The 16,895-nt window shown below is 40.1% G+C and overlaps 1 long non-coding RNA gene across 1 annotated transcript in view; it reads left to right on the top strand.

The window, feature by feature from the left end:
• Positions 1-9,370: 9,370 nt before the first annotated feature.
• LOC114616271 overlaps positions 9,371-16,895 on the top strand; it is a 78,925-nt gene continuing 71,400 nt past the window's right edge. Inside the window, exon 1 of the long non-coding RNA XR_003710616.1 lies at positions 9,371-9,535. This is a non-coding gene — a long non-coding RNA (uncharacterized LOC114616271). The remainder of the gene's footprint in view (positions 9,536-16,895) is intronic.

Below are 16,895 nucleotides of genomic sequence, written 5' to 3'. Positions count from 1 at the left end.
TAAAGCATCACAATAAAATGTAATTCCTGACCTGGAATGACTGTAGCATGCATCAAGTCCAAAACATCAATTCTATTCCCTCTTTTTCATTGGGAAGTTGACTCTCAGGTGCTTTTAATGTGCTTAAGGCAGTACATTCACTTTAAGACAAAACTAAGAGTAGAATTCAACACACCTTGATACATACTCCAAACTTTCAAGCACTTCCCAGTCAGCCCAAGAAAAAAGTATATACAATAGATTATACACACAGCCATCAAGATGTTAACTGTAAATTACTTCTTTTTCTTACCAATTAAAAATTACCCACCCTTCCAGAAGCTTCTACAGGAATCTTAATAGAGTTCTTGCAGTTTTCTTGCAACATAGCTGTGGTCGAGAGCATTGTGACATCGTGCCAAAGCAACACCCGCTATTTAAAGAATTAATCCTTTTGTTAGCAAGATTGTGCAGTCCAGCCTCTTTGCACACTCTTGCAGTTCCAGGACTTTAGAGGTAAAGGCAGGAGGCTAAGGAGTCCAAGAGCAGCCACACCAGACCGTCTCACAAATAGTGAAACAAAGATCACTCCATCTATCATTTTATTTACTAGTCCTTAACTCAAATTTCCTCTAGTACTCTTAAAGCCAAAATACATGATAGATATCCTAGTTCCAAAAAAGATATGTTATACTGAGCATCATTTGTGAAGGTACGAAGAGAAGAAAGTGAAGGTTTCTTGATAATGGGACCAAGCTCATTTTAAGACTCAGATCAAAGAAAGCTACGGTGATGCTGGAAGAGGAGGAGATGTCTGCTGTCTAGTTTGTTCTGGATAATTCATTTAAAAGCCTTGAAAACATTTAAGTAGGACTTTAGTAATGTCTCAGAAGCATGAACCATACTTTTTGTTTACCTTCTATTGTTTACACCATTTTTAATTTATTTTGTTTGGTTTCAGAGCCGGATTTTGACCCTTCATATTTGTGTTCCTATCTCTTCTATCTGCTAAGTACTTGCTGTTACTGTCAAATGAAAGTTGAATAGTATTTGGCACCTGGACTGCTATATTATAGAGGCAATCTATAGTTACTTAGTTAATGAATAACAGAAGTCTTATTTTATTCAAATAAGAATGAAACTGTTGCCCAATTCTATTTAAGGGCAGAGCTTTCTGACTTAGGCACCATGTTCCTGGAAGCTGCACCAATTACACGTACTCTAACTGTATAGTATTGGCTCAGCAGTGAGTTAGCAAAACTATGATGTTAGGAAAACCAGCTAGTATTTTTCAAATGTTTATTTCTTGGCAATACAGTTCTAGATATTTTCTATTTACCATCTTATTTAATCCTTACCATCACCCTTTTCTTCTTTCTTTCTCCAGATGAGAAAACTATGGAACAAACAGGTCATATGACTGGTAGCACCAACATCCAGCAAGTATCAAGGACAAGGGCAAGACCTAGGATTCAGGCCTAATAACCAGGCCTCTAAACTACTTCATTGTGCTATTATTGAAACACCAAAAATCTGATTCATAAGGCAATGTGTTAGCCCCAGGCTAGATATTTTGAGCATATGACTTCAATGATAAATCATAAAATCAGTGTCATATGAAAATAGACCTCAGTCACAGAAGTTTGGGAGCTGGTCTATCGGAAAGTTGGTCATTGCAGTCATGTAAGAGATAGGGGGATAAGATCTGAAGCAAGATCATGGAGAAATGAGAGCTAATATAGGTAATAATGCCAAGTGTTTGCTTATTCCCATGAGAAAGGGAAAGGAAAGGTCTCTGACATTAGCTCCAAGTTTCTGTTTATTCACTTGTATGACTGTGAATCTGTGTGAGTCTGTGCACCATGCATGTGTGGAGGTCAGAGGAGGTCAGAGAACAACTTGGTGGAGTTGGTTCTTTCTTTCTGCCATGTGGCTCCCTGACTTGAACTCAGGTCATTAGACTTGATGATATGTGCCTTTACACACACACACACACACACACACATACACTCACACACACACATACACTCACACACACGCACACACACCATTTAGCCAGCCCTGCTTCCAAATTTCTAAGGAAGACACCAGAGTGAGCTGCTGAGGCCCCTTTCTGCCCACAGGTTAGTAACAAGGGGGGAGTGGGGGCTTGGGATGGTGGGTGGAGCTGGTAGGGAAGGAGTTTCATCTAGATGTGATAGCCTATGGAATGCATATCCCTTGGAGATGAAAATGACCAGAAGACAAGAGGACAGAATTTTGGAATTAAAAGGCCTTGTTATTTTCACCATTAAAAATTCCCTGTCTCCAAACAGCACATATGTCAGAAAGTAGAAAGGCATATCTATGAAATCTTAAGGATTTAAATAACAACTCTAAGAAGGAAATTGTGGTGGTTAATCTTGATTGTTAATTTGATGTAACTTCGACTTGCCATGGAAACAAGACTCTGAACAGGTCTGTGAAGGATTCTCTAGTAAATTGACAAGGGGAAGACCTACCCTAACTTGGAACCACATCATCCTAAGGGCTGGAGTAAACTCAGCTAAAAGAAGAGAGCTGAACACCAGCATTCACTGACTTCCTGACTGTAGACACAACCTGCCCAACTGCCTCCTGCTCCTGCCAACATCCCTTCCCTGCCATGATGGACTATATTCCACATTGGAAGTCAAACTCAATCCTTCCTTAAGTTGCTTTGTCAGATATTTTGTTACTACAACAGTCAACTGATACAGACACCAAGCCAGTTGCCACGAGTCAAAGCAGTTCTACTAAGTTTTGTTAAGAAAATGGTGGTTTCTATCAGCTCATTAGCCCATATTGATGTATTTGCAGATTTCACCTTCAAAACATCCAGTCTTGAGACAGTAGGATAGCTCAGCAAATACCAGCAGTTCCCAACAGGCCTTAAGAACTAAATCTTATCCTCAAGACCCACAGAGTGGAAGGAGAGAACTGACCCATCTCCGTCCCCCCTCCAGCTGCACATACCTGCATACACATAGTAAATAAATTAAATGTAATAATTTTAAAAAACCCACTTTTGAGATTTAAGTAAAATGGTGCTCTTAAGAAAAGGTTCAGCTTTAACATCCTGAGGGCTCTGCTGGCTACTCTGTGTCCCTAGAAGCATAGCTGGCTCCTTTGTTGTTGGGTAATCTCTTTAATTTGGACTTGAGTTTAAAATGACAGCATTGGTTGCAGCTGTTGGCTGGGGTTTCAAACTAAGTCTGCGGCTCACCACCTTCCTTCTGTGAGGCCTCCTATAATGACAGACCTCACATTTACTTAGGACAAGTGACAAAACATTAATGGCCACTGAGCTTACTGAGAAATCAATGTGAAGAGAGAACCTCAGGAAGGCAAAATGCCTGCTGAGAACACACAGGAAGGACCATTTTCCTTTCAGTTCTAAAAACACAGAGCAGGTACAAACTTTGTGAATTCTGCCTTCCACTGGGGTTAGAAAGTCCCCCAGAGCTCTGTGAAGGCAGCTGCTATACATTAAGAAGAATATGTCTCCGATGAAGGTGATAATGTGCCCCTGAGAAGTCTGCTCTGGATGTCCTCTTCACTGAACTTGTGAACTTTTCTACTTCCTGCTTGCTGGGGAAGGCTGCCCTCTGCAAATGTCCTTAACTTCTGCCTGCCTCTCATTCCCAACCTTTCAGTTGACTGTGGAGGCTTTCCAGTGTTTGCATTCCAGTCTCCACCTATCCCACTTTCTCAGCAGCCGATAATGAAAGGAAACACAACACACACACACACACACACACACACACACACACACACACACACATTTTTGTGGTTTTTACATGAATGCCTAAAACATACTTCCAAACAAAGTCATAAGAGTTGGTTTAGGAAAGAGCTGCTTCTCTATTCTGACTTGAACAGCAATTATTCACCCACAAGAGATTAGGACTGTATCAAAAGGAAAAAGGAGGCGACATTCCAGATTAAATAAAAATACTTTCAGTTCAAGCATTAGACTACTGGATTCAGGCATCAAACAGAAAGAGATTCTGCTCTTTATGGCTTTAGGAGAAAGATCAGTTTTGTTTGCTGTTTTAATTGTCATAAAATTAAAGCTGAATATTAAACCTTCTTCTAAGGTTTTCATAGATATGACTCTCATCCCTGGATTTCTTCTCTCTAGTTTTGGGTGGTAGCTCCTTTCATAATCATGTTTTAAAAGCATAGCTATAAATCCTCCCACACTCTTTGTAGCAATGGTGGTGTCTCGACCCTCCTCTTGAATGTAAGCGATGCACGACTGTTTCAAACAATGGGGGATGGAAGCAGTGAGGCCATGGGACTCCTGAAATTGGATCACAGAAGTCCTGGAGCCACCACTGTGTCCATCAGCAGCACTTGCTTTAAAGGTCTAAGGCATCTTGCAAGAAGACCAAGGACCCTTAGAACACTGTCTTACTTATTTTCTTTTTATCTTTTAAAAATCATGTTTTATCATTTATTTTTATGTGTAGGGGTATTTTAGCTGCATGGATGTCTGTGCACCATGTACATGCAGTGCCCACCGAGGTCAGAAGAGGACAATGAATCCCTTAGAATCATAGTTGCCCATGCCTGTGAGCTGTCATGTGGGTGCTGGGAATGAAGCCCAGGTCCTCTGCAAGAGCCACCAGTGCTCTTAACTGCTGAGCTACCTCTCCAGCCCCTTATTTATTTTTTGATTGCTGTGACAAAACACCAATGTACAGAGTTCAAGGTTTGTCCAGGGTAGCAGAGGGAAAGATAGCAGGTGGCAAGCAGCTGGACCAGTAGCTGAGAACTCATCTAGAACCCCCAACAAGAAGCAGAATACACACAAAATGGCATGAGTCTTTTGAAATTTAAAGCCCTACCCATAATGTCTTACTTCTGTCATCAAGGCCATATCTCCTAATCCTTCCCAAATAGCCACCATCTGGGGACATGTCTGAGTTTTAAAGGGAACATCTCATTCGAACCACCCTAAGGGAAGAATTCACTGAATTATGTTCCCCAACTCCCAGTTTTTAAATTCCATTTTAAGTACAGTCTCATTAAGTTGCTCAGGATAGCTCACTGTGCCATCTAGGTAGGCCTTGAATTTTTCCTCCTCCTGCAGAGCAGAAATTGCATGTGTTTACCACAATACTAGGCTCATGTGGTGCCAAGATCTAACTCATGGCCTCGTGCATGCTAGGCAAGCACTCTACCAACTGAGCTACATCCCAAGTCCTGACAGCATGTATTTTGGGCTTAGGTTACATGAGTGTGGTTCTACTAGGCTTTTGTGGGTTTTGTCTTGGTATATCTTTGTATTCTGTCACTCTGGCAAAAGAACAGACATTATTAGGGCACTTTCATTCTGAGAAAGGACACAAGCATCGTAAAAGACCAAACCACAGATGTAAGTTGACACTTCTCCACAGACATATCTTATGCAGTGTTTGCGCCCATTCCACTGGACAAAGTTCACAGGACAAAGTGATGACCCAAGCAGAGCAAGTTCAAGCAGAAAATAAGTAAACAGGAACAGATAAAAACCTATCATTTTGTGCTGACTAGCTTCATTTCTCCTGATCCTAATAATTTTGTCTTCGTTTCTTATCTTTTTAGTAGGTTTGAGGGTAGATCAGAGATAATTGGGAGGGTTCAGTCTGCAATATTTAACTAAAAAAAAAGTATTGTGAATTTATGTTCTAGGTGATTTCAGTATTTATTCAGCTAAACTTAGTATTCATCAGAAATAAGTCACATAAAACAAGGGAAAGGGCTTGGTATATAGCTCAGTGAGTGTTTGCCTAGTATGCGCAAAGCCCCAGGTTTGAGCCCCAACAGGGCATGAGTTAGGCACAGTGGTGCACACCTTTAATTCCAGCACTTGAAAGATAGAAACAGGAAGATGAGAAGTTCAAGGTCATCCTTAGCTACATGGGGAGTTTGATGCCAATCTGGGTATGAGAGACCTTGTGAAAGAAAATGGGTGGAGAAAGGTGGAAGAAAGAACAATCTACAAAGTAGCAAAAGACCAGTCACACTTTTCAGTCTATGTTTAGCAATGGTAAACCTTAGAGGACTTAACTATTTAATATTATCTTGGCACTCAACTCAGAGAGGAGACACAAATCTTTTCTAAGCTAACTTGAAAGTAAGCTTTAAGCATTAACACACACCCACTCCTCCTTATTTTAATTAAAATAAGATCTCATCATTCCCCTCCACTCTCATTTCTTCCTCCAACTCCTCTCATACCTGCTCAGTGTTGCTTCTATGTACATGATTTCCAGACTGACCATTGGGGTTGGATACCAATGAGAGGCCCCCACACCTCCGGGGAAGACTATTTCTCTGCTACTTACCATTTTTTAGCTGTATTCTTTGTTTAAAGGTAAGGCCTGGTGAGGTTCCCCTTGCATCTTAGCATGTCCGTTGGTGTTCTGGTTTGGGTTTTTTAGGCAGCCATGTTTTTTAGACATACACCCATTTTTTTTTTTAAGTGAAACAAATATAAGAGAAAAAGAACCTCATAAAAAGAAAAACAAAATGTCATGAGCTCTCTCCATCGGAAACTTAGTAAGCATGTTTGTATCTTTCCACACTATCAGAAACTGTTGAATAACAATAAATGCACAAGGAACATCAGATTTGTTCACAGCAATTTGCTGTATTGATTGTCTTGATAGCCACAGAAGCAAGCATAAATTTTCCTTAAATCTAGCCTTACCTACTAATATTAACTCTCAGATCACACAGAAAATATATCTCTCTATATATACATATAGAAGTAAGTTACAGATGGGCTACAGAAGCTTAAAGAGACTACAGCAGAGTTCAAGGTGTTTCAATGAGAGGCATAAATGGGAAACTGATAGAGTTATGAAAGAGTCTCTGTGGAGTGAAATGATAAACCTTCTAAAGGTCTGCTTGAGGTATTACCATCGGATCAAGCCACTGGGTCACAAGCATGAGCCAAGCTTCAAAATCAAGTTGAGCTGCAGAAGCTAGAGGTGAGAAAATGGAAGCTACAGGGGCAGGATTAGTCCTAGGCAAATGAGTGTGTGGCTAAATGGATGGGTGGATTGATGGATAGATGGATGGATGGATGGATGGATGGATGGATGAGTAGATGGATAGCTGGTCTAAATGGATTAACCGGAAGACAGAGGTTTAAGTAGCCTGCATCAACAGTGGGATTGAGCTAAGCTAATGGACAGTCAGGAGTTCATTTTTGTTGATATCTTAACGTAAATACCAGGTGACAATCAGGCCTAGGGTTCAGTTGCTGTCACACTGTTAGAACTTAAGGGGAAGAGCTGCACTCTTTCTTCAGTCTAGTGTGTCCAACACGTTCTCAGTCCTGATTTTCCTTATATGGCTAATACAAACATGTGTTACTAGAGTCCCAAATTAACTTGATAAAATTTTAGAGTAGCATCCTTTGTACTTTTGGGAATAAGTCATCAATCTGTGCTATATGGCTGGTGTGGGAAAGATGTCCCTGCTTATAGCCACCAAAGGAGTAAGTCACCCTCCATCTTCAAAATGGGGCCTACAATTGTTTGTAAAATATAATCTCTCAGGGCAGCGTGCAGTCTGAGCAACCCTATTTTGCAAATATGGAGTAAATGAGGCCAGGGTACGGCTTGATAATGGCAGAAAGCAGTGCATTTTACTACTCTCAGTACATTAGGAGGGAGTGGAGGTTGAGAGGAACAGATCACTTCAAGGGTCAGAGTTTTGAAAATTCCCCCTTAACTCCATACCACCCCCTAATTCAGGAGGAGTGTTTTGCGTTTGTGTTGAGCAAAGCTTTCCTTTGAGTCTATACCTTGGCACTCCTAAGTCAGTAATACAATCACTGATCTATGTGTTTCTCTCTCCCCAACTCCACTCATCAGCTTTTTATGATTTCCTAATTCAAAGAACTCCTTTGCTCACTAGCACTTAACTAAATGTCATTGACTCATTAACGAATTAATACGCACTTCAAAGTGGAGTTTGGTTTCAATGAATAAAATACTGACAAAATAAACCACTCTATTTTATGGCACTCGATTTCAATGACAACGTTCAAAAAATACTCATTTATACTCTTACTCATTTCCTGTTGTCTTTTCTTTTCTGTTTTGATTTGACTGAATAACCACAAGAAATAAATGTCATTTATGCATTAATCTTGTACAAAATAAAAATATTTTTCATAATATAAAAATGACATATTCTTATTGAACAATAAAAAAGCAAAATAATAAAATAGTAGAAAGTATATGGAGTGGAATGTGAATAAATCATTCCACAATCATGCTCCAGTGGCAGCAGCTATTAGCAGAGTTGGAGACAGCAGTAGCAAAGACACGCACAAACACACACACACACACACACACACACACACACACACACAGCAAAAACTCACAAATTATATCCATTAAAGTAAAATTTCAGTAAGTATAGTGGCTTTCAAAATTAAGTACATTGTATCAACCCTAATTTTTACCTTTACTCACAAAATGCTACTAAGAAGAACATGAAAAGATTATTTAAAAAAAAAACCTATGGATCTATAAGAGAACAACTGGAGGCTAGGTGTGGTGACACATACTTGTAACTTCCGGCGTTTGGAGGCAGAGACAAGAAGGAGTGCTGTGAGTTTGAGATCAGCCCTAGCTACATGGTGAGTTTAAGGCCAACCTGAACTATGTTGTGAGATTCTGTCTTAAGAAGAAAAGAGAAGAGAGGGGAGGGAAGGGAAGGGAAGGGAAGGGAAGGGAAGGGAGGAAGGAAGGAAGGAAGGAAGGAAAGATGAGAGTAAAATACATTTTGGGATGTACACAATGGTTGGCAACTGACATCTCAGCTGTTGGTGATGAAAACCCTGATAGACTTGAATCTATTCAAAAGCACAGACAAGCTTATGCTAATTGGCAAAATTGTTTCTTTACAGACTATTTTTATCAGTAGGTTAACTTTATAAATTGTATTTTTTTTTTTTGTTTGTTTTTTTTTTTTTTTTTTTTTTTTTTTTTTTTTTTTTTTTTTTTTTTACTAATTACCTGTGCATGTAAAGTTTCATCATTTCATTATACTGAATGTTGCTTGAGGCTTTCTAGAGCACAAATGAATTTAAAATGATGACATAGAAAATCTTCTTAACATTAATAATCCTGTTTGTAAAAAACGTTGGTCACGGTCTGCTTCCTTCTGATGTTGGTCTCTTCATCTCTTTCTCTGTTCCAGTGACTAGCCACCATCCTCATCATATGGTAAATTAACTGCAAGCTAAATGCATACTTTTAACTTGTGGCTAATTTTGCATGAATTTCAACAGGAAGTGTGGTATCAGGTCTACTTTTTGACTTGGGTGTGTCACCATCTTATAAACTTCTGATTATACGATCCATTCTGTTTGTAGAGGGTTATATTCCTCTCTGCTAATTATGACTTCAACCTCATTCATTTAGTAACCCTCTTTCATTCTTTACTTATCCCGGATTTTGGATGGTAAGACGGGATTTATCAGTTCAGCGATCTATGAAGATCAGACAAGCTTCGGGAATTTTTGTCTGTAAGTGACAAGTCCTAGGACTTATATTTTGTAATTTAATGACCACTGCTGCTGATGGTGGTGATGATGATCATAATTGTATTTATTTGTGTGTATGTGAAAGAGATGTGTGCTGACACAGGTGTGCTGTTGGGTTTTTGTGAATGTCAGAAGACAACGTTCTGGATACCCTTACCTCTGCATGACATACATTTCCAAGATCATACCCAGGTCATTAGGCTTGTGTGGCAAGTGCTTTTACCCACTAAGCCATCTGGCCACCTCAACCCTAACACTTTCAGAGACCTGTGTGTTGGAAAGCATTCAGTTGTCTGGGCTCCAAAGTCATTTTTCAGCCTTTACCATAATGGATGGAAATCAATTAAGTGTTAAGTTACATTAATTAATCATGTAAAAATCTATTAGCTATATTCATACCTGTATTAATTCAAAATTTTATGTTTATAACATTTAAAGTCATGTTCAGCACAAATTGTCCTTTAACAGAGAGCAGGTAATACTTATCATGCAAATATTCTATTCTCATGTATGATGAGGCTCTGACTGTCCATTTCTTTGTAGGTTGGAACGGTCCAGAATGATTTGTTGAAGGAGTTTAATGGTACTCTTCCCAAGTGCAGTGTTTGATTTTATAGGTTAGCCTAGGTTAGTTAAGAGTGCCCAAATACGTAGTAAGACACTATTTATGAATATGTATGTAAAGAAGATCAGCCCAGAAGAAATTAATATTTAAGTCAGTAGACTAAGTGACGATCTATCCTCACCCACTGTGGATGGACATCATCTAATTCAAAGGCCCAGATATACTAATATAGTGAATTCACCCTGTTCTTAAATCGAGTCATCAGTGTTCTTGTGTTAGTGGACATTTCCTCTCCTGGTTTTCACACTATGACCAGTGCTACCCACCAGCCCCTGCTTTGCACCCTACTCTACCCTGGCTACCAGGCCTGTGGCCTTAAGGAAAGAGTTAGAGCAGCCACTCTCTTAGTGTACCTGGGCTTGTTTTGTTTTTGTCTTTGTTTTTGTTTTCATTGTTCTAACAAAAATCCATGACCAAAGCAACCTGATGAAAGAAGAGCTCCTTTGGGCTCAGAGTTTGTGGTTCTAGTCCATCACGGTGAGGAAGACACAGTAGCAGGAGGGTGAGGCAATTAACTGCCCTACATTCACAGTCATGAAGCAAGGAACGATGGACGCTGGTGCTCAACTCCCTTTCTCCCTGTTATTCAGTCTGGGACCTGTGGAATGGTGCCACCCACATTTAAGATCTTTCCATCTCACTTAACCCAATGTAAGAACTCCTGAAAGGGCATGGCTAGACGTTTGTCTCCTAGGTGAGTTTGTTCAGTCAAGCTGACAATTGAGATTAACTATCCGTACCTTATTTTCTAGTCTGTAGACAATACAGTCTCTCATCAGTGGCTTTCCTGACACTCCAGCTTGCAGCCAACTGACTGTGGGCCTCCTCATTCTCCATACCTATTTGAGCCAGTTCTCCCTCTGGCCAGCAAGATGACCCAGCATGTATAATTGCTCGCCTTGTAAACCTAATGACCTGAATTTGATTCCTGGAACCAACACAAACTGACTCCACAAAGTTGTCTTCTGACCTTCACACACATATCATATCATGGATATCTCTCTGTCTCTCTCTGTCTCTCACTCTGTCTCTGTCTCTCTCTATCACACACACACACACACACAGACACACGCAGACACACAGACACACACACAGGTACATGCTCTTGTAGTTTACATTAAAGTAGCCCCCATAGGCTCATAGGGAGCGGCACTATTGCAGAAAGTCACTGGAGGTGGGCTTTGGGGTTTCAGAAGCCCAAGCCAGGCTTAGTGGCTTAGTGACTCTCTCTTTCTTTTTGCCTTTGGATACAGATGTAGATGTCCTTTCTTTCTGATGATTAAAAAATATGAATCTCTCTTTAATCAACAACAGAACCTGTCTAGCACTGTATTCTAACCAGGAATATTAACTTTGAATAATTTGAGAAATAATATCTTCAGAGGATTTCTTAAAAGAAATGAAGTATTCCCTTGGGTATTAAAAAAAAATTTCTCTTGGACCAATGCAATCCATGAGTAAGTTTTGAGCTTGATTGCAATTGCTTGGACCCTACACAGATTACTTTCCTTCAACAGGTGCATTTACTCTTCCAAGAGCAGCCTTATGATGTCCATTTCGATGTATGCAGCAAAGTTACCAGAGATGCCTTACATACTCACTTTTCAAAGTGTGGTCCTGGGACTACTGGGAAGCTAGTCAAATATTCACAGATATAAAAGTCATTGAGCTAGAATACTCCTTCATAATGAGTAGCTTGTAAAACTAGTAACTGAAATGGCAAGATTAAACTACAGCTCAAAAGAATGAGATCTGAATGTATCACTGACCCTTTGTAGAGACAGGACTTTCTATACTGCCCTAAAGACCATGAGATCATGTCTATCCTGGGGTTTTCTAGTAAAGAATAAAGACATACCATTGCTGCCACCCCACTTAATGGTTAACTCAAATGGGATTTCAATCATCTGGTCAGAAAACTCCTCCATGCACAGTACTTTTTGTTCCAGAGGCTTTACAAAATAGCATAAAACTTACCTAAAAATATAGGTTGGCACAATGGTTCTTTTGGCCATTGTCAGCTCTTGGCCCTCTAAAGTGTGGCCCACACAATGGTCCCTCTAGCAACTGTTCATTCTTACCTTCCTTGAGAGTGGTTTCCTCTTCAGTGACCCCCTCGGCCAGGCCCACTCTCATCTTTGAGAGTACTGAATATTACTCTGTACTAAACCTTACTCGTGTTACCAGTGGTCTCTCTCTGGAACTTAAGTTTTCTTAAGTTATTGTCTTCTTCTTTAAATAAATTAAAGAAGTGAACACAAATAGCAAACCAGTAAGGGATTTTGTTCAAAAGTAAAGTGAAATCACAAAGTAGAACTCTGCAAGGGAATGACAGGCTCAAGTGAGATTCTTTATGAGCCTTGAATGACTTCTTCAGGACTCCTGTCTGTGGATCCAGAAAGAGGAGAGATTGGATGCTAGGGCAGGGAATGGGGAGTTTACTATTTTAATTGATGAGTTTTGCTCACTGTACAAGTCGTTTCAACTATGTACGTGCCCAATCATGCCTAGGCATAGAATTATGAATAGATTTTCCCTAAAACTTTATTTGAGCACCGTGTGTTTTACTGGGTGTTTACCTAAGACCAGTCTAGGCTAAAGGGGCTCACTGCCTTTAGCTCCAAGAGAAGTTTCATGGTGGGTCTAACCACAAAAACTGGAGTTACCATGGGGGCGCTAAGTTATTAGGGTAGAGTAACAGGTTGCTTTGTTTGGAGGAGGGGTGTATGTTGCTCAGTACAGATGTGAGGGGTCACGTGTCTCTCTTTGATACTATGCTCTCTTGTGTCTTACCCAAAATTCTTTCAAAAGAGATCACAAGGAGTGGAAAGCCAAGGGGAAGCCAGAGTGAGACCACAGTTACAGTTACAGAAACAACAATGTTGAGATCCTCTGGGAGGGTTTTTTTAGCATTACAAGTAAGTGGTTCTAGGTGTGGTTGCTCACACCTATGATCTCAGCACCTGTGACACTGAAGCAGGAAATGTTTACTTAAGTTTAAGATCAGTGTGGGCTACATAGTGAGCTCTAAGACTTCTGCATAGTGAGCTCTAAGACTTCTGCATAGCGAGCTCTAAGACTTCTGCATAGCGAGCTCTAAGCCAGCCTGGACTTCAGTGTGGCAAGTGGTTGCAAAAATGAACACTGTATGAATGAGGGAATGAATGAGGGAATGAATGAATGCATCTGAGCCTGTATCTGTAGCTTAGTTTGTAAAGTGCTTGCTTAGTATTTATGAAGTTCTGGATTTTACTCCTGGAATCCCATAACCAGGCATGATGATGTACACCTATAGTCTAGCAGCTAGAAGACAGAGGCCAAAGCATTAGACATTCAAAATTATCCCCAGTTATATAATTAAATTGAGTCCAACCTGGGATACACGAGATTCTGAAAAAAAAAAAAGAGGTAGGGGGTGGCAAAAATCTTATACCCCACTCTGTTGAATGGTGTATTGGTAGACCTCTAGGTGATAATGTTAAAAAAAAAAAAGTCTTCTGAGAAGAGTACTTTAAATGAACATACATTCCTTTTTGCCTGAAATCCCAGGCAAAACAAAATGATCAAAATATAGTTCCAAATTCTTCAGAAAATAATACTGTTTGCATTTCTCCTGAATGTCTTTTATTGCTAGGTTTACAGTTGTTCTGGTCTTGCTTTCGTCTTACCTGTTTCTTGTGAGTGTTGGACAAATTTATAGTAGTGTTTCAGTTATCAGTGCCCTGTACCAAACCATCCTAGGACTTAATGAATTAAAGCAATACTCATAGGCCAGCAAGATGGCTCGGTGGGTAGTTCACTGGCTGTCAAGCCTGATAATCTGCATTCAGTTTCTACATGGTAGAAAGCAACAGCTGACTTCTACAAGTTGTCCTCTGAACTCTATACATACAACTTGGCATGAGTGTGTGCTCACATACATATACACAAAAACATAAGCAAATGTAAAAAAGTCAGGCTGGAGAAATGGCAGAGTGATTAAGTGCATCAGCTGCTCTCCCAGAGGACCTCGTTTCCTCTGGCCAGCACCCACAAGGTAGCTCACAGCCACCTGCAACTCCAGTTCCAAGGGATCTAAAGTCCTCTTCTGGTCTCCATGAGTACTAGGCAATTATGTAGTGCAAAGATATACATATAGGAAAAACATCCATATATATAAAATAAAATAAGAATTTTTAAAATTAGTTTCCTTTTTAAGAATCCCGTTTCTTTTTTTTTTTTCAAGGCAAACTTGTGAACAGTTAGGATTTTTTTTTTCCTGCTCCTTTTCAAATTCCGATCTTCTGGACACCAGTACCACCTTGGTTTCCCATGCCCTCCCGTTTAAAAAGAAAGTTTCTTATTTTTATTTATGTGTATGTGCATGTGCCTATGTCAGGCATGCCAAAAGTGTGCAGGTGCTTATAGAGGCTAGCATACAGTGTCAAATTTCCTAGTGCTGGAGTTAGAAGTGGATGTGAGCCACCTGATGTAGATGCTGGGAATTGAACTTTTGGAAGAGCTTCAAGTGCGCTTAACCACTAAGCCAGTCCTCCGGCCCCATAGTGCCATAGACTCACCTATATAAGTAAGCTTCTCCAGGGCTGACTCTTCAGGGTGGGGAGTATCTTCAAAGCCTCAGCCTTTAGCACTTCTCCAGCTTTAACTCCTAGAGTATATACCCCAAGGCTTCCCAGAATAAAATACCAGGCAAGTTTCTGCTGCCCTTGGGAAGTGAATACCCCAATGTTTTCTTTATGTTTTGCTCTTGAGGTATCTTGGCTACAGTACATCCTATGAGTCACCCCTGTCGTAGGAGAAGGCAGCTTACCAACAAGTCAAGTCTTGTTAAGATCTTTACTGGTTCATTTTTGAAAGGTGATAGTGTCATCTGGTTCCTGCCCCAGTGTTCTCAGGGAAGCTAGTAGAAATCCCAGGAATGAGCACAGGAGTAGATCTTAGCATTCTTCACTTGACTTTTGTCAGAGGAAAATACAACTAGGGAATTTCCAAATAGAGCCAGAGCAGAATCTTTTCTAGTGACCTTGCCACCCTGTAACCAAGACACACTGCATGGTCTAGGCCATTTAAGGGACTTTCAAGCACATCAAGCTTCCTGGATGCTCTTCTTCACTTTCACTGAGGGAAACAGAGGTTAGGAAAAAGAAGTATTGTCTCTCCGATAAGCACCAATACACCTACTTTGCCAGGCGTATGCTTCACCTACATTCTAACTATGAAGCTATGAACCCGAGCCTTAAGACAATTAATTGACTTACTGTCCTACAGTCATTTCCTCACATGTGCATGTGTTCCTTATGGTGTGCAAACACTTGAGAGTGTGAATTTTATTCTAAATTACAATAACAACTTCCTCCTCCTCATCATCATCCTTCTTTCTTTTTCTCCCTCCTCCTCCTCCTCCTCCTCCTCCTCCTCCTCCTCCTCCTCCTCCTCCTCTTCCTCCTCCTCCTCCTCCTCTTCCTCCTTCTCCTCCTTCTCCCATGGCAGCTCTATGGAATGGAACTATTCTGTTTCATTCTTTATCAAGTGAACAGCAGTCACATAATATAGGCATCTTTCACTGATTGGCACTAAGACGCTGGCCCTGGGGTTATGTTTTGATTAGGATGTCACAACATAGTTTCATGCCTGATTTTGTAAATAGCTATGTTGAGACACAGACATACACATTTTATTTCTATGTCACCTGTGACTGCCTGCCACTGCAGTATGGAGAGTTTAGTCATTGCAAGAGGACATTGTAACCTTAGCATCTGATTTTTCACAGAAACAGCTTTGGAATCCCCTCAAATCGTACACATCAATAGGTCATAAATCAGGTATAAGTAGTTGTTTTGTTGTTGTTTGATTTGGGGGTTGGTTTTGTTTGTTTGTTTTTTGTTTGTTTGTTTGTTTGTTTTTAAAGATTAATCAAAGGTTTATATATTTGGTAATGATCAGTAACAAGATACCCATACAATCAGAAGTGTAACCCAATACCCAACCTAGATATACCAACTACCTTTGACTGCTACAGACATGTGAACATCTGCCTCCATCTTCTCTCTCTCTCTCTCTCTCTCTCTCTCTCTCTCTCTCTCTCTCTCTCTCTCTCTCTCCTTCCCTCTCTTCTAGCTCCTCCTCTTCCTTTTCCTCCCCTCCTCCTTACTCCTCCTCTTCCTCTTCCTTTCCTAACTCCTCCCACCTTAGCTCCTCCTACAATTATTTTTTGGTTTTATTCAACTTTACGTATTTTCAGAACAAGATTTTCAGCATTATATAACTTAAAATGACCTCATGCAGACATGAATAGTATAAACACTTTAAACCTTCATAGTTTTATAAGTCAGTGAGTTTGGGAAGAACCACCATCAAGGCCATAGTCATGGAGATTGATTTGTAGCATTCTTGAATATTCTTCTTAATTTCATAATTAGACTATTTAGAGCTCATTAAAATCTCTTACAAAAAATACTATTCACTATTGTTAGCTACAGACATTTTGTTTGATAATGTACTGGCAGAATTTATATTGCATAAATGTGACTTAGTACGCATGATCTAGTGTGGGAAGAACAATGGTAGCCACCTCTAAGTAAATGCCAGTGTCCATGCAACCATAAAACCATCTCCTGCAGGAAGATCTAATTGAGGACTGCCTGAAAGACCAAGGATTGCTGGAACTGATAATGCCAGCCAATCGGAACTGCTGTTTAGAAGAGATGCTTTCTTGGG

This window comes from Grammomys surdaster, unplaced genomic scaffold (genome assembly GCF_004785775.1).
Source record: "Grammomys surdaster isolate TR1022 unplaced genomic scaffold, NIH_TR_1.0 131, whole genome shotgun sequence".
In the NCBI taxonomy this organism is placed as follows: domain Eukaryota; kingdom Metazoa; phylum Chordata; class Mammalia; order Rodentia; family Muridae; genus Grammomys; species Grammomys surdaster.
Note: the sequence above shows the minus strand (reverse complement) of the source record. Positions and strands in the feature narration are given on the sequence as shown.